Raw genomic sequence first — 19,668 nt, 5'->3', positions numbered from 1 at the left:
CATTTTCTTTGATCGTGACAGCAGGATGTCCTTTTGAGATAGGAAGGGATCTCTGTGCCCAGTTCCTTTCATTTCCATACACTACTAAGCTTGAAATGACAATTCTTGGTTTGGTTCCTGTGTAGTCTTTTGGACTAGGTTTATCCAGTGCCTTTGTCTTTTGGTAAGGACTAAATTCTAGGGCTGCCCAGGAATTCTGCAACCACCCCCCACCCCGGCGGAGATGCTTACAACTGAGACTATACCACACCAGGGGAGTAGATTGAATACCAGATATCTCTAGATCTGATAAACTTTATGTGCTTTATTTTATTTAATTAAATCTATGATCCTTTGAGGTAGATATCTTTATTTCCATTTTTAAAAAATATTTTATTTATTTGATAGAGTCACAGCGAGAGAGGGAACACAAGCAGGGGGAGTGGGAGAGGGAGAAGCAGGCTTCCCGCCAAGCAGGGAGCCCAATGTGGGACTCGATCCCAGGACCCCAGGATCATGACCTGAGCCGAAGGCAGACGCTTACTGACCGAGCCACCCAGGAGCCCCTATTTCCATTTTTAAAGAAAAAGAAACTTGGGTTGGACAAGTTAAAAGATTTGCCCAAGTTTACACAGCTGGTTATATGTTGGTTGCAGCTGTCAAAACTCTGTCAGACTTTAGTACAAAGTGGTCATGCTCTCCTGGCTCTACTAAGGAGTCCAAACTCAGCATTTCTAATTCACAGAAATGGCTGAAGCAGAACATAGGCATTCATGGATGAGTAAGGAAGCAGGCCCCTAGCTTGGAGACTGCAGTGTGGGGAACCACTTGTAGAGCTCTCTTTGATAGAACTCACTCATAAAAAATGTCTTCAAGCACTTAATTGATAAGTGAGAATAAAGGCCTTTCATAAACTCTTCTGAGACCAATCCTACCATGAGACAAGAATTAATAAAAGCAATCCAGAAGAAGGAACAGACCTATGATGACAATCTACTTCCTCATAAGTCTAACATTTATATCCTAGCTTCAGCTACAGATCCTCCATCACTGGTTAATGTATACATAATGCTAAATTAACTTTGGAAAAATGTGTGTTGTTCCTACTTCAATTAACATTTTTGATAATCCCAAATGGTCTAAAATGAAATATTCTTTCTAGATAGAAAGATGAATAGATACCTCAACGATAGAAACCAGGTTTTGGAAGGACAGCATAATGACAATTTTTGTCAAGGGCCTGGTATCCATGATGGGTGAAACTATAGTTTTCTCTGAAGCTATATTATCAGCATTTATTTATACAAGTGTTTTAGGCCTTATCAAAATCAAGGTTTATTTATTTCTCTAGGCTTGACTTACTTAAGTACTTAGGTAGTATTTCAGAACCATGGAACATTTCTAATCCTTCCACCCCAATGGTCTCTTTATTCATGATCTAACATGATATCAAAACCATTTTTTTAGGTCTTTTCTAAAATTTCCTGTTCCCAGTGAGGACCTTGACTGTTTTATTTAAATTGTAATGTCATCTCCAGCTTTCCTAAACCCCTTTATCTCCTGACCCTCCTCTACATTTTAACTTTCAATTTTTAACTCTACCACTTATTACCTTCTAATTTGTGTGTAGACGTGTTTACTTATACATGTATAGATTATCAATTAAATATTGTATTAATTGTCACTACCACTAGAATATAAGTTCCCCAGGCCAGGGATAATTCGTTTGCTTTGTTCACTCTTATATTTCCCGTGCCAATTATGCTTGGCACATAGTAGGTACTCAGTAAATACTTATGAATGAATAAGCAAATGGCCACTCATTACTGTCCACACTAATATCAGCTCTCCTCCTAAAATGTTATTATTATTATTATTACTATTAACAGGAGAATGAAAATAAACATTGATTTCTGCTTACCACTGGGCAACTACCTCTAAAGGGGTAAATATTCTGACTCCTTTTATTGATTTTATTTTATGAAATATTAATCTTCTGTATGCAGATTAACATGCAGAAAGACTTTGAGATAGTCCAGGGAGCATATCTCTTTTTGTTCATATTATTTATATGAAAACATCAAGCAGGCAGAGTTTGTAAAGGGAGCAATTTTGCCAAAACGTTTTTTGCAGGTATAATTTTTTTAAGTGATATCATCTGCACAGCTATCCTGTGCAGTCTCTTCTACTTTCGCTCCAAGTTATAATACCTTATATGGTCCCACTCCTTAATAAGTAAGTGAGGTAGAAGTCTGACTGAAGATGCCGGTTTGAGTCTATTCTGACCTGCTCTACTATTTCACATTATAATTTACTTCTTCTGAAGATGGAGGAGAAATTAATTGTATGATGAGATTTGGGAAAGAGGACCTGTCTCGTCTCATTTAGTCCCATACAGGGGGATTTCACCAAGGGTCTTCCAAAACACTGAGCTCCAAGTTAAACTGAAGAAGACATGTATTGGTCCGGAAAAATTCTGATGTTAGCCGTCAGGTCAATTCAAAGTACTCAGAGTTCTCAGCCTAGGAAAAGTATCAGTTTTGCCTCAGAACACTTTAAGTTGATTGGTTTATGTTTATCTAAAGAGAAATATAGTTGTATACCAATTACCAGGCAGTAAAAACAGGAGATTAGGTTCAATACCAGATGCTCCCCAGGAAGACAAACACAAAACCAGATGCTGCTGTGTCAGTTCTGAAGGCTGTCCAGGAGCCGTATAAAATGCCAAGGCCAAGGCCGACTGGGTGGCACAGTGGATTAAGCGGTTAAGCATCTGACTCTTGATTTCAGCGCAGGTCTGACATCAGGGTCTCAAGATTGAGCCCCGCCCCTTGTGGGTTTCTCAATCATCTCGGAGTCTGCTTGAGTTTCTCTCCTCCCTCTCCCCCCTCACCATGCTGTCTCTCTCTCTGTTTTAATCTTTAAAAAAAAAAAAAACAAAGGCCAGCAGGTAAAAACTTGTGTGTTACAAAGTCCCAGATCTTTAGATACCCACTTTTTAATGGTGAAAACTTTTATTTTTATTTTTTATTTTATTTATTTATTTATTTATTTATTTATTTATTTATTTATTTTTTTTTAAAGATTTTATTTATTTATTTGAGACAGAGAGAATGAGAGACAGAGAGCATGAGAGGGAGGAGGGTCAGAGGGCAAAGCAGACTCCCTGCTGAGCAGGGAGCCTGATGCGGGACTCGATCCCGGGACTCCAGGATCATGACCTGAGCCGAAGGCAGTCGCTCAACCAACTGAGCCACCCAGGCGCCCTATTTATTTATTTTTAAAGATTTTATTTATTTATTTGACAGAGAGACACAGCGAGAGAGGGAACACAAGCAGGGGCAGTGGGAGAGGGAGAAGCAGGCTTCCCGCTGAGCAGGGAGCCCGATGCGGGGCTTGATCCCAGGATCTGGAATCATGACCTGACCTGAAGGCAGACGCTTAACGACTGAGCCACCCAGGCGCCCCTTGAAAACTTTTAAATAAATGTATTAGAGACACTTGGTTACAAATTAACAAGGCCATAGGCAATCTGCAAGGATGCTAAATGTGTCTTTGAAAACTCACGAAGATTTTTAAGATAACATAAAATCGTAGGCATTCGCTTGGACTCTGCTATTGATTAGTGAGCTGGTTGTGCTGAAACATACACATAGTAATTAGTATGTACTCTAATTAGCTCAACCTTTTTCTGCCTCCTCTCTTCTTTTGAGCATTCCTTGGCAGTGGAAGAGGTTAACAGGTTGCAAATGTAGAACCCTGTATAATTTTGTTATCATTAAGTATGTTTGATTCAATTACAACCTGAAAAGGAACGGTGACTTCCTTAGCTCTTTCCTTATTACTTTAAGGCTTAATTATGTTTATATATTTCCGGTGTAAATGATAATACATTATTTACCTCATTTATTATGTGTAAATATATTTTTTATTGTGATAGAAATAGTTAAAGGGGGACTTAAGGTAAAATGACAGCTCTTTAGAAACTTCTTTCTTAGCCTGAACCAACTATCACCTAACATACCTATGAGGCTAGCATGAGGATAAAAACTTCTAACAGCACTACCCATGAAGTTTTTTTGAGGGCCAGCACATTGGCAAAATTACAGATTTTTTTCTGCTAACTACAGAACTTCTGGTGCTGAAATTGATGATGCATGTGTGTTTTGCCATTTGACATGCAGCAAATCCAAATGTACTTACCTTGAAAATAAATACAGTTATGTTTGCTCTTTGCTACATTGGCCCTATTTCAAAGATTCTTCCAGCAGGTCTTGTCTAAGAAGTCAAACATCTATTGTGTTGGTATTGTTTGAATAAGAACCCAAAGTATTGGGATGCCTGGGTGGCTCAGTCGTTAAGTGTCTGCCTTTGGCTCAGGTCATGATCCCAGGGTCCTGGGATCAAGCCCCACATCAGGCTCCCTGCTCGTGGAGAAGCCTTCTTCTCCCTCTCGACCCCTGCCTCTGCTTGTGTTCCCTCTCTCACTGTCTCTCTCTCTGTGTCAAATAAATAAATAAAATCTTAGAAAAAAAACAACAACAAAGTATTGTTTCCCTAACCCAAATTACATTAGCATCTCATTTTATGGTTCATGTGGATAACTGGAAAAAAAAAAAAAAAGAACCTGAAGGGGAAATTGACAGTGAATCACCACATCCTACTTCAAAAAATGAAATTCCTCACGTGCAGGTTTTGGATGGCTGGGTGGTAAAAATACATAGTATTTTGTGTTGTCCATCCATTCACTGTAAGGGAGATGCACTCGCAGAGCAGGTAGACACTCTATTTTCTTTTTCTTTTTTTTTTTTTTAAAGATTTTATTTACTTATTTGAGAGAGAGAGATATAGCAAGAGAAAGAGCACGAGCAGGGGGGTAGAGGGAGCCTGACATGGGGCTCAATCCCAGGATCCGGGGATCATGACCTGAGAGATAGGCAGCCGCTTAATGACTGAGCCACCCAGGTGTCCCTGGACATTGTACTTTCATTTAGCAGAACTGTACAAAAGGTCATATTGAGCAACCTATCCTCTGTGTGCAGACCTCACAAGAATATTTTTACTCACATGTATTTGGGTGAGATAAATAGAAATTCATATTACTGTTTATTAGCAAACCCCCTATCTGGACAAATCTCTTCTAATTTGAGGAAGAAAAAATAAAATAATGTGGCTTATTATCAGAAGCTATAAATTGAAATTGAAAGCTTATCGTGAAGATTTAAAGGGAGAGCAAACTTCATAAAATGGGTTACATCTTAGAGACCCAATATTTTAAGAAGATATTTTGTGTTTTTATGGGTTAGAAAGATGTCGCCTCTGTGAAACAAAAGCAAAAATTAGAAGATATATGGAAAATATAAACTAAGAAGAATATTGTCAGGATGGATTTAAAGTCAGTGGTGAAGATGAAAAGAGATGAAATAAATTAAAAGAAAAGTAAAAAAAAAAGAGTAATAGAATAATCAAAATCAACATTAGAGGATTTATTGAGTATTATTGATCCCATGGAAAAGAGATCACTAATGAGGTGACAAACTTGAGAACATTTTCCTAATTTAGAAGGAAAGCAGATAGAAATAAACTTAATGAGTGATGGTGATTGACATGGAAATTCAAATTATAGATTAACTAGGAAGAATCCAAAGCAAGAACGATGAACAATTGTTTTTACAAAAATTTGAAAAATAAAAACAAATTCTAGATCCTATAAGCATCCAAAATATGTTAACTAGAAAGAAATACAAATTAAGCTCATCTGAAGCTTCCATCATGCTGTACTAAATTCCTGAAGCAATGAATAAACAGTATACAGTTTTAAGAGAAAAATATTGTCAACCAAAAACATTATACATAGTCAATTTCACCCTTAATTAGCCTAAGGGAGAAATGGATGTTAATATATGCAATAACTTAGAAAAGATGGCTCCTCAACATCCATTTTGAACACAAAAATATGCTGAAACCAATCAGGCTTGTTTAAAGATAAGATAAAAAATATTAAAAATAAAAATAATAAAAATGAATATTCACTGAGTCAATGCTGAAGGCATTGTTCTTATTTCTCTCATATTCATTAATTGAACTCACAAAAATAGAATCCTCTCTGTTTCACAAAAGAAGCAGCAAGGTAGAGTGAGGTTATGCAACAGGCTGAGGTCCTGTTACTCAAGAGGCAGGATCCCATTTAGGAGTCTGGCTTCCTGACCTCTGCGCCTCTTCTGTGCTGCCTCGTGAGCCGTGGGGCGCCGCCAATGGTAGTATGTGCCGCTGAAACTAGAGAAACATATACCTCGGCAGACAATGTGCCCAATATAGTTACAAATTATTCAAATGGTAAAAAATAGTTGAAAAACAGGGGGCACCTGGGTGGCTCAGTCGTGAAGCGTCCGCCTTCAGCTCAGGTCATGATCCCAGGGTCCTGGGATCGAGCCTTGCATCGAGCCACGCATCAGGCTCCCTGCTCAGCAGGAAGCCTGCTTCTCCCTCTCCCACTCCCCCTGCTTGTGTTCCCTCTCTCGCTGTGTCTCTCTCTGCCAAATAAATAAATAAAATCTTAAGAAAGAAATAGTTGAAAAACAACCTTGAAAGTAATAATTTTGACAAGAGGCCAATCCTTTTGTTGAAATCCTGTGTAGGTCAGTATACGTGTGTGTGTAACTTTGTTTAAAACATTTTAAAAGTTATATTTGAATACAACCTCAATGTAGAGAACATACTGCAGTTGGGGAAGACCCCAAGACCCTCCTTAGATTCAGTGATTCACCAGTGGGACTCTCAGAACTTAGTAAAGCCGTTGTAGTCATAGTTCAGTTTTTACCGTGTGAGGGTGCAGATTAAAGTCAGAATAGGAAAAAGGCATAAATTATAGGTTTTCTCTCCATGGATAGTACTTACTTCTACCAGCAATGATGTGTGACAGCATGTACAAAGTATTCCCAACTGGGGAAGCTGTATGCCTCCGGAAGTCGAGGTGACACCATGTAGCTCAAGACGTTCACAATATGTTACGTGGTTAACATAGACTATATGTCATGGCCCAAAGCCCTCATGAAAACAAGGACACTCTTATCAGGCAGGACATTCCAGGGGTTTAGAGGTTACTTCCCATGAGCCAGGGACAGGTGCCAAACCTATCTGTATGATGTAAGCAATCTAGCTTAAGTGAGCTAATTCTTTACTGCGTGCATACCGATAACATATTAATTGATAACTTAAAGAGTGAAAATTCCCCTTTACCATTCCCTTGTGGATGCCATTAAGTCATTTCCAGAATTAAAAAAAATATATTTTGATAATACAAGCAATGCCTGAATGTTCTGGTATGTAGTTGTGCACATTTTGTTTTGTTGAGTGTTGAGTGGTGAGCTGGAGCAAAGGATATGCACATGAAAACTTCTGATTGACATTTCTATATGATTTTGGGTTGACATTTCTTTATGATTTAATAAAATTAAGTCTTCTGAATTAGGAGCACAGTATTTCCATTTATTCATGTATTCTTTAACCTAACTTTTAATAATTTTTACATAAGTAAGGAATATTAAAGTTTTTCACTCTCATTTTTTATAAATTTAACCTTTACCCTTTACATTTTATAATTAGTTATCTCTGTTTTACTGATATAAGAAAATGACTTATTTTTGATGTTGAACTTATAAACAATCATTTTAACTCTCTCATTACTTCTTATAATTTCCAGTTAGTTGTTTTTTTTATTTTCTAGGTGCACAGATACATCATTTGCATGTAATGGTGGCGTATTTTCTTCTTTTTCTTTATTTATACATCTGTACTTTTCTTTCCTTTTCTTTCTTTGTTTCTTTCTTTCTTCTTCCCTTTTTTTTTTTTTTTTTGTAAGCTTTACACTCAACATGGGGCTTGAACTCATCACCACTGCAAGATCAAGAGTTCCCTGCTTTATAGACTGAGCCAGGCACCCCCATCTTTTTGTTTTACATGTGTACTTTTCTTGCCTTATTACATTGGGTTGACCTTTAAGCAATATGAACTAGTGGCTACCTTTATCTTTGCCCTTATTTTTAAGTGATTGCTTCATATTAACTATATTATTTGCCATAGCTGTCTACGAGAAAGCCTTAATCAAGATAAAGATCTTTCTTCCTTTTTCAAATTCATTAAGTTTTCTCCTACCAAGCTTAGTTGTTAAATTTTTGTCTAAAGCTTTACTGTGTCATCAAGATGTTTATATATTTTCTTCTTCCTCAAAACTATAAAGTAGTCATATCTGATATTGATTTCCTAAAACAGAATTTTCCTTCTCTGGAATGCAATATAGTTGTAACATGCTGTGGTGTTTTGCTTGGTGATATTTTGTATTTATGGTGTGAACCTGTTACTGATGGAATGTTTTTGAACACCTGATAATAATGAAAGTGATTTAAAATAAAAGCAAACATTTGTAAATAAACAAATAAAGCAAAGTCCATTTTGCAAAACAGAGATAATAAAAGCAAATTATGATTTATAAATAATAAAACAAGGTGGCAGGAGTTAAGCCAATTAAATAAATTGTGTCAGTTTAAATGATAAATTTCTTATGTTAGAAGGCAGAAAAATTCATATTGCTTTTTAAATTATTTATTATTATAAATATTTATTAAGCAATTATTACATTTATTAATAATTAATTATTTTATTATGTTATGTTAATCACCATACATTACATCATTAGTTTTTGATGTAGTGTTCCATGATTCATTGTTTGCGTATAACACCCAGTGCCCCATTCAGTACGTGCCCTCTTTAATACCCATCACCAGGCTAACACATCCCCCCACCCCCCTCCCCTCTAGAACCCTCAGTTTGTTTCTCAGAGTCCATAGTCTCTCCTGGTTCATCTCCCCCTCCAACTCCCCCCCTTCATTTTTCCCTTCCTACTATCTTCTTTTTTTTTTTTAACATATAATGTATTATTTGTTTCAGAGGTACAGGTCTGTGATTCAACAGTCTTACACAATTCACAGCGCTCACCATAGCACATACCCTCCCCAATGTCTATCACCCAGCCACCCCATCCCTCCCTCCCCCCACCACTCCAGCAACCCTCAGTTTGTTTCCTGAGATTAAGAATTCCTTATATTGATTTTTTAAAAATCCAACTAAAGCTGCTTAAAGAGACTCTTTAAAAATAAAAAACATGAAATTATAAATAAAAGATAGGTAAAAAAAAATATTGGATAAAGAAAAAATATAATAAAATCACCCCAAGAGCAACATTTTGGGCACTTCATATGATAAGGTGTTTACATACATTGCCTACTTGGTTCTCACAACTATCTCCTACCTAGGTATTTATTGTTATTATTTTATAAATAAAGCTGGGGTTTAGCAGTATAAAGCAATCTGTTAATGGCAGAAGTGTATGTCGACCAGCTAAGTTTAAAACTTGGGGCTATTAGCTCAAAGCTCATGTTCTCCTTTTTGTCACTATGTGTCTTAGCTTGGGTCGCCATAATACCACAGATTGAACGGCTTAAACAACAGAAATTTATTTCTCACAGTTTTGGAGTCTGGGAAATTCAAGATCAAAGTGTTCCCTGATTCCATTGTGGGTGAGAGTGCTTGGGGTTTAGGGAAAGTGTGAGTGAGAGAGAGAAAGTGGGAGGGAGAAAGGAACTAAACTCTTGGCATCTCTTCTTATAAGGATACTAATCCCACCACGAGGGACCTACCCTCATGATCTCATCTAAACCTACCTACATCCTGAAGACCGCATCTCCAAATACTATTGCCCTGGGGGCTGGGGTTTCAACATGTGAATTTTGAGTGGACACAAATATTCAGTCCTTCACATTAGCCTATATTGATAATCAGCATCTCTACTTAGAAACACAAGATTGGATTTTGGATTTGAGGAAACAGCACCAAGCATGGAGTCATAATCCCACCTTAATACAGACATTAATGCACTTTGGGACACTAGATATGAGAAAGAAAAAAGTATTTAATACATTGTCAGGCAATTGATATTGTATAGACTTAATTTTATCTTTGGGTAACTAAAATGATTGGATCCATGCCATGGACATGAATAATAAAAGGTAAAATTATTTTGATATGTATAGCTCATGTATAAGACACCATGACTCAATATGTCAATCCTTGGTCTCACAAATAGAATATATTTTTAGGTGTACCTCTAGTTTTCATAAACTTCTTGTTTTTTGAATTGTATTTCTATTTCCCAGGAAACTGGGAACTAGAGTTGTCAAGTATTCTAATCTTATCAAAATTAATTTCTAAATTACTGTCTTACTATAGAAATTAGGTAATTCATTTTTAAAGAATCAAAATTTTTCCCAATAGATTTTACAATTTAGAAATAGATTTTAAAAATATAATGCATTGGTCATTTAAAATCATATGTTTTATTTTTACATTACGGCCATTTTAAGTGTATATTTACACTGTAAAATGTGGGTTGAATAACACCGAAAGGGCTCAGAGGCATCTGATTCAGCACAATAAGAATTCTCTCTGACTGTTTACATTGGCAGTTACCATCTCCTTCAAAGTAATATTGGAATCTCATTTTTTTCAGATGATAAATCATGGCAATATCAGAATGTTTATATAGCCTGAGTTATTTCATTCTTCAGGTAAAAGAGGAAAAATGACAATATCTCTATCGCATCAGTATGGAGCATGGAACTAGTTGTCAGGAAGACTGATTTAAGAAATGCTCCTGTTTAAAATCCATTTAAAGTGACTTTGCAAAGTCTAAGCTATAAACATAAAATGGCCAGAACACAGTGGAGCCAATGTGACCATTTTAGCCATCTCAGTAATTGATTGCAACAGCTGCTGCTAAAGCAGTTGTGTGAACATCAGCATCTGTCATTAGGACAGCCCACAGGATTAGATGGGCAACACCCCGTCAGGTTGTAGCGCTTGTGTTTGCTTGAATGTATACACACATTGTATAGCTCACCTGCTGTCGTCAAATATGAAGTTCTTTGGGATGATCTGAGTTTCTGACAAGCAACAAGCTCATGTTGAATTATTATACCAATGAGAGAATTTGGGAAAGGGTCAGATTTTTGAAAGATAGAGGTATCGGTCCAATGGTCTATCTTTAGGAAGACATTCTGAACTTGAAATACATCTTTTGTAGTTTTGCTGACTGTTTTAATATTCATCAGTAAAAATGCAGACTTTCCAAATTAAAATAAAATCAGATAATAACATCTGGCACTATGGGAACAATTAAAAACATGTTTATATATCCTAAATAATTCTATTTCTTAAATAAAAGGGGAGAAAATTCTAATATTTTATTGCTTTACAGTGTTCCAGGCATGTCAAATGCAGTGAAGCTTGGATGAAGAAAAAAATAATATTAATAGAAGTGGAGTACTTCATATTTTGAAAGATGTGGAAGTTAAAATGTCACAAACTACATGATTGTGATGACGAATGCTTCTTTGCAGCATCCTTCTCCCTTGTAAGGTGGCCTAGCATATAGATGTCATTCTAGGTAGGAAAATACTGAACACAATTTTTATTGGATTTCATGCATTTGAGAACTTACTTTATGTATTTTCATTTTCCAAATTGTGTTTCACAGAACATAACTGCTATGAGACGTTCTGTAAAAAAATAATCTCTGGTCAAATAATGTTGAAAAACACGGCAATCCTTGTCCTCATCTTGGAAGGTCATAAGGAAAATTAACATATTAAAGGCCCAGAGAATTACTGTAATAATGAAAACTTGTAATTTCAATGACTGATGCTCAGACTTATTTAATTATTGCATACTTTTAAAGTATAACATTACATAAACATAAATGTAGAACATGCTTTGGAAATGTTACTATAAAGAATAATTCTGGTTTCTAGGATATGAAAAATATTAGATATTAATATTTATAAGCATAGAAAATCATGACTGGAAGGGGTATTAAAAGTGAGAAATTATAACCTTACATTAGGTTCTAGAATCTTTTCTTCAGCTTGCTGTCAGATAGTCTTCCAGCATATTATTTGAAGCTTTCTGTGTAGCTCAACTCAGTTACTCTATGATATCTGCCTTTTTATCCATGCCAAGCTCTGATTCTTAGTTAGGTCGTTTCTAACATTGAGTTGGATATACTTCTCCATAGCTTCTCATTGGCCCTAATTGTACTCTATTCAGAGGTGTTGATCAGAGAGCTATTATCCCAGACAGTGGGTCGATCATGATTCTGAGCTTTTGTTGGTTAGGCGATTGGGGTAGAAAAGGCCTAATGAAGTTAAAGCAATATATTACATAAGAAGCTTGTTTGGTCCATCCTTGTAGAAAAGGGGCTAACAGGAATCAGGAAATGCTCCCTAGTGGAAGAAAAAGATGGCCTCTCCCAAATTCAAGTTGGATGAGGAGAGCATAGAGTGTTTCTATAACTGGGCAGGAGGCTCTCTAGCCTGAGACTCTAATGTACCTTTTAATCACTCAGTGATATTAGTATAATGCAGATTAATAGTGTGGAGTTGAGTTCAAGATTCTGAATTTCTAAAACTCTTCTATGTGATGCCAGCGTGATGGGTCCTCTGACCTCACTTAGAGCAGGAAAGTTCTAGGAGACCTGCCCTGCTTCCTGGCTAACTAGATGAGAATCTCCTGAGTCAAGGAAGTTAATGTAGAATTTACCAAATTTATCATAAGAATCATCTAGAGGTTCTTCTTATAAATATGGATTCCTACTTCCCTTATGTCCTAAATAATACTTTTTAGGGAGATGGCTTGGAATTTTATTTTTTATTTTTATTAAATACTCCGGGCAGTTCTTATTTTTAGCAAGTTTGCAAAACATGGAGTTAATGCAAGGTTTTTCTGAGTTGATCTTCAGACCATAGCCAAGCTGATCCCATAAGGACCTGTTCTCCTGAGGAGTTTATTGGAAATGAGCTTGGATAGCCTCACTAAATGTCAGAATTCAAACCTCCTTAGGACCCTAGTGCACACCAGTCTTGTAAATATCTGATTATGGGTGCTATTCTTTGATGTGAGTAAAGAGATATTCCCCAGACCTTATTGAATGTTGAATATCCTAGCCTGCCTGAATTTACCCAAGTAAGAATATTAAAAGCAGTGCCCCTCTGAGGTCATTGTGGCTCTAACAGTGGAAATTAGTGAAAGGATAGAGAGAAAAGACTCCTTAGGGAGAGCTGGGCCTTTACCAACCTCCATTAATCTGAGAAGTTTGTGTTTAAGAGTTAAGAATGACACAGGGAAGGTTTCTTATGTTAGCAAGTCCAGCCAACTTGTTGAGTTTAGAGCAGAATTTTATTACCCACAGGAACTGGTAGGAATTAGGAAATAATTATAAGGTAGGAAATGAAACTTCTTGGTATATTTGGAAAAAAAACATGTACTTTTGAGTTGGATACACTTAGTGTTCACTCTGCTTCTTAATGATAATAGCACTAGTAATAATAGCTAATAGTTATTCAATGTTTATTCTGAACCAGGCACTAATCTAGATGCTGTACATCTATTTTCATGACCTTAAGCAAGTGACTTTACCCATTTACATTCTTTCAGTTTCCTCTTTTGGTTTCCAAACCATTATTTGACCTCCCTCATGCAAAAAAAAAAAAAAAAAAAAAATCTATAAAAACCATCCTGGGGCACCTGAGTGGCTCAGTTGGTTAAGCATCTGACTCTTAATTTCAGCTCATGTCTTGATCTCAGTGTCCTGAGCTCAAGCCCCACATTGGGTTCCACATTGGGCGTGGACTACTTAGAAAAAAAAAAAAAAAGAGGGGCGCCTGGGTGGCTCAGTTGGTTAAGCGACTGCCTTCGGCTCAGGTCATGATCCCAGAGTCCTGGGATCGAGCCCCGCATCAGGCTCCCTGCTCCTCAGGGAGCCTGCTTCTTCTGGAGCCTGCTTCTCCCTCTCCCTCTGTCTGCCACTCCACTTGCTTGTGCTTTCTCTCTCTGTCTCTCTCTGTGTGTCAAATAAATAAATAAAATCATTAAAAAAAAAAAAAAAAAAGAAAAGAAAACCATCCCAAGTGACTTTATCTTCAATGGCGGTGGCCTCTGCCACTGTAAATGCAGTTCCATAGTCTTTCCTTTTTCAATTGATCCTTTCCTCCATTTCATCTTATCCACCTATTCCACACCATGGCCCTGAAGCTGCTCCATTTCAGATATTTCTAAACACCATAACCCACTGTTAGGCCTAAACTTCTATATGTTAAACTCAAATATGCCCTTGCTATATGTTTCCTTTCACCTTATGGTTTTGCATGTCCTGTAATTTTATCCAGTCTATCTGGACACTTTTGGTTTCTTTTCTTAACAAAACCTGGTCCTTGTTTGTCACTGTCACTATGTCTCAGCATATTCTTCTCTGTCATCCCATTAGGCCTCACTATTCTTGGAAAATCTTCTCCTCCTATCTGGCTGGGCAGCTGAGTACCAACAAAAAAACCTGAATGACCCTGTGGAATGGTTTGATTATCTATTGGAGGGGTCAGTTTCCACAGGGCTGTGAATACACCCATCAATCCTTTCACTTGTTCATTGGTCTTACCCCTGGAACATTACTCACAGGAATGATTCCAAAACATCATTGCTCTCCTGAAAGCTCTAGCAAAGGATTCTTAAGTCTGACCGTATTTTTGAGTCACCTAGAGAGATTTATATTCTGATACTTAGGCTCACACCAGAGCAATTAAATGAGAATCTGAGGGTTGGCCCAAGCAATAGTATTAAAAAAAAAAAAAAAAAAATCTTCCAAGTTGATCCTAACACGCAACCATGGCTGAAACCACTGCTATAATGTGACCCCCAATGTTTCTGTTTTCAGCAGAAAACTTTCATCTTCTCATCTTATCAAAGATTTTCAGACTATCACATTGAATTCCCTTTATTTCTTTCCCTCATCTTCCTGTAAATTTACATCTATAAACACTCATTCTAATCCTTCTCTGTTTTCAGAGATGAGATCCTTGGTCCTGTCCATGCCTTGTTCCCCCACCTTTGTTCTTGAAACCATTTATTCTCACTCTCTTTGTCAGTCTGTGTCTCTTTCTTTATGTCTGTCTCCTCTCTCTTTGCTTCTCTCTCTCTTTCTCTGCTTCTGACTTGCTACGTGCATGGAAGTCTGTGTGTATGCCTCTATTTCCATATGTGTCTTTCTCTACAGCTTTGTGCTCGTGTATGCGGTACTCTGCATGTGTGTTTTCTCAGTTTCTTTATGGCTCTCTATCTCTTTTTCTGTTTCTTTATCTTCCTGTGTCTCTTTCTCTCTGAGTTTTTTTCTCTGTTTCTCTACCTCTTTGTGTATCTGCTTTTCTGTCTCTGTCTCTCTTTTCCTCTCATTTCTCTCTCCCTCTCCAATTCCAATACCATCACTGCTCTCTGTGTCTGCCTCTATCTCCTTGTCTATGTCTGTCTCTCCCATCTTTATCTATTAGCTCCTTTTCCTAAGCCTGCATATATACTCATATCTCTCCCATTAAAAAAAAAATACAAGCCATTACATAATTCTTAATCTCACTCTACTTCCTTCTCCCCTAAAACTCTAGAAAGAATAACCAAACATGACTATTTCCATTTCAAATTTCCATATATTTTCCAATAAATCTCAATCTGGCTTTTATCTTTAGCCTGCCACTAAGGCTTTTCTCATTTTGTTTATCAATGGCCTCCAATTCCTAAACCTAATAGATACACTCACTCACAAAGTCAAGTGGTAATTTAATTATCCAGGAAATTTGACCCTGTTAACCAATCTTTTCTTTTCAATGTTTTTTCTTCTTTTGGCTTCATGACACAATTCTCATGATAATTGCGTCTTATTTTTTTTCAGCCTCTTCTTTCTATGTCTTACTTTCACATATTGGTGTTTCTCAGATGTGGTAGACTAAAAAAATGCCCATATATTTTGTAGCTCTTTCCAAAAGGGGGTTGAGTCTATCTCCTCAAGCCAATCTGAACTAGCTTTGTGTGTCTGCCTTATACCAAGAGAATGTAGTAGAAGTGACATTGTTGATATCCGAAGCCTAGGCCTCAAGAGGCTTTGCAGGGTCGACCTTTGCTCCCTTGGAATGTTGAGAAGCAGCCTATGATAAGAGATTGCATACAAATAGAGCCCAATGGATGCAGGTATCTCCCTTGTGACCAGTCTCCAGGAGATCTGTAAGTTAAATGCAATCACATGAATGAGCCCAGGCAAGATCACAGGAGGGTAATTTAATTAACCCCACAGATATTTAAAAAGTGTTTTATCATTTTAGTTTTAATCCATTAAGTTTGCAGATTATTTTTCATGCACCAATAAAAAAAAAAGATATGGAATTTCTACTGTTATTAATTTCTCTTCACATTCTTTTTTTTTTAAAAAGATTTTATTTATTTATTTGAGAGAGAGAGAATGAGAGAGAGAGAACACATGAGAGGGGATAGGGTCAGAGGACGAAGCAGACTCCCTGCCGAGCAGGGAGCCCGATGTGGGACTCGATCCAGGGACTCCAGGATCATGACCTGAGCCGAAGGCAGTCGCTTAACCAACTGAGCCACCCAGGCGCCCCTTCTCTTCACATTCTTAAACTATCCCATAATAACCTTTCAATGTTCTAACTACATTCTAAATGTTCATGACCTACAAGTTAATTTTTACAGGTCTAACCTCTTTTGAGGGTCCCAAAGCCATAAATCCAAATTCTAATCAAAGTCAATTATTGAATATCCCACAATTACTTGTAACTCAAAACATCTAAAAACTGAACAATACCATGTGCTTTCTAAATTGTTTTTAGAAACACTACCCACTCAGTTACCCAATCTTATGTGAGTTATTCTCTAGTCCTGTTTTTCCTCAAAATTCTTATCTAGTCACTATCCCAGTATAAATCTAACCTATTAAATATTTCCTGAAGATAGCTACCTTCCTTCCATTGTTGCTGGTTCTACTACTCAGACATTTGCCATCTCTTGTCTGGACTTTTAATAACAATCTGTTGATTAGTTTCTCCAGCTTTAGCCTCAGGTGTCCTTGAATTTTTACTGCACGGTAATATTACTAAATTAAACATACGACTATGTCTCTGCTCTTCATTTCATCTATAAAATGAAATTAAATCTGTGGTGTGACACAGAATCCTCCAGTTTGACCCCCTAACAACTCATTCAGCCTTACCATCTCCATTTCCTGTCTCCATGACATTTTCTATATGAGAAACATTGAACTATATAAATATACATATATAGGATGATGTTTCAAAGATTGTTTTTTATTTTTTATTTATTTTTTTAAAGACTTTATTTATTTATTTGACAGAGACAGTGAGAGAGGGAACACAAGTAGGGGGAGTGAGAGAGGGAGAAGCAGGCTTCTCGCCAAGCAGGGAGCCCTGATGTGGGGCTCGATCCCAGGACCCCGGGACCATGACCTGAGCCGAAGGCAGACGCTTAACAACTGAGCCACCCAGGCGCCCCACAAAGATTGTTTTTTAATAAAAAACAATATTTTTGTTCGTTTGCTTTAGTCCTACTCAGCCTTCAAGATGAAACTCAGAAATTACCTTCACTGAACTTCTGCAGGCTGGGTTAAGACAGTGGCTTCTGCATTTTGCTGTAATACTGTGTGCATATTTCAGTCATAGCAGTATCCCCACTGTATTGGAGTTATTTGACTTCCCATCTGCCTCCCTAAATCTTCTATTGGCTCCTTGAGCACAGTTAGCACATTTTCCTCACAATTCCCAGCATCACGCTCATTGCCTGATTTAGAGGTAACTCCATATGTGTTTTACTTTCATTTTGAACATTTTTTTTAAGTTATGATGTGTGGTTAGTAATATGATTTCATATCCTTATTGCAGAGAAAAATTGCCTATTTTAGAGTAGATATGAAGTAAAGTTGGCAAAACTACTAGTTTCCCTTCCTACTGCCCACTGAAGAAAGAAAACTAGGGACTGGAACGAAAAGGGAAAAACTAGACACCAGGCTGCCTAGATACAAGAATTAGTTTTATGTTACAAAAATAATATTAAATATACAATAGATATATAAAACTTCCTGTATATCAAATGTTGTTCTCTCTGAGAAACTAGACAAATGGAAGCAGATTCTTTGGATACTCCATTAACTTTTTTAAAAAAATCATTTATTTGAGAGAGAGAGAGAACACAGAGAGAGAGAGAGAGGGAGAGGGAGAAGCAGACTCCCTGCCGAGCTGGGGTGTAGGGGTTCGATGCAGGGCTGGATGTGGGGCTCAATTCCAGGACCCTGAGCTGAAGGCAGACATTTAACTGAGTGAGCCACCCAGGTGCCCCTGGATACTCCATTAACTTTTGTAGATGTTTCCTTATGTGCTTGCAGGCCTGGTTTATCGAGTCAATATTCTACATAAGTTGGATAAAGCTGGATTAGGAATGGACTAACATAGGTTGTACCAAGTCATGTATTTTTTGGTTATTAGAATTTTTTCTGTTCTTGTTTCACTTATATGCAGTACCTTTATATTTACCTTGTTGTATTTAACTCAGAATGCTTATCTCTCGAGGTAGTTTTGATTTTGATTCTTAAAAGGCAAAGACCATGACCACTGTAGGGAGGGGCATATCTAGATCTAGAGATGATATAAATACTTAGATTTCTTACAATTGCTTTTGCTTGTGTCGTTATTCTGAGTAATGTATTTGGAATGTCAAATAGCATTTAAAAATGGGGGAAATATTTGGGCCTATCAAGGTAGGTGTTATAGACAATGTTTATGTTTCTCACTCTCCAATTATAAGCAGTCATCCTCACCCCTAATGTGATGGTGTTAGGAGGTGGGGCATTGGAGAGATAATAAGGTCAAGATGGTATAGTCCTCATGAATGTGCTTAATGCCTTTATAAAAGGGACCTCAAAGAGGTCCCTTATTCTTTTTTTCTATCATATGAATACAAACAAAAAGTCAGGTCTGCAAGTTGGAAGAGGGCCCTCATCAGAAGACCATCATGCTAGCACTCTGATCTTGGTCTTCCCAATGTCCAGAACTGTGAAGAATAAATTTCTGCTGCTTCTAAGTCCTTCAGTCTGTGGTATTCTGTTATAGTAACCTGAACTGATTAAAAAAAAAAGGATGCTTAAAACAAGTTTAGAAACACTAATTTTAACATATGTCATAGGTTCTCAGAACAATCTGGAAAAGAAGCAGCTAAAGGGAGAAGTAAGGTAACTTGGAAATGAAAAGACCATATTGAATAATTTTAAAAACTCAGGATAAATTAAAACAATAATGAAAAAAGAATATAGAATAACAGTGAATAAACTCACATACCTCAAGATGATGAAAGGGAAAAATATTAATAAGATGTCTTATGTTGGGGAACTGAATAAATAAGTAACAGTATGAAAAATCTTCATAATATTTAAACATTTCTCTTGAGATTTCATGTAGATCCATATATTATTTAGAAGTGTGCTGTTCAATCTCCACATATTTTTTGCTTTGTTTTTGTGTTTGTTTAATTTTTATCATTTCTCCTATTTGGTGTCCTCTGAGCTTCTTGGATCTATGGTTTGGTGTTTGACATTAATTTGGGGAAATTCTCAGCTGTTAATGTTTCAAATATTTTTTTCTGTTTCTTCTTCCTTCTCCTTTTGTAGTCTCATTATGCATGTGTTACAATTTTTGACATTGTCCCACAGTTCTTGGATATTCTGTTCTCTTTTATAGTCTT

The sequence above is a fragment of the Mirounga leonina genome, unplaced genomic scaffold (genome assembly GCF_011800145.1).
Source record: "Mirounga leonina isolate KUSES-001 unplaced genomic scaffold, KU_Mleo_1.0 Mir_165, whole genome shotgun sequence".
Taxonomy (NCBI): Eukaryota; Metazoa; Chordata; class Mammalia; order Carnivora; family Phocidae; genus Mirounga; species Mirounga leonina.
This window is presented reverse-complemented; position numbering follows the sequence as displayed.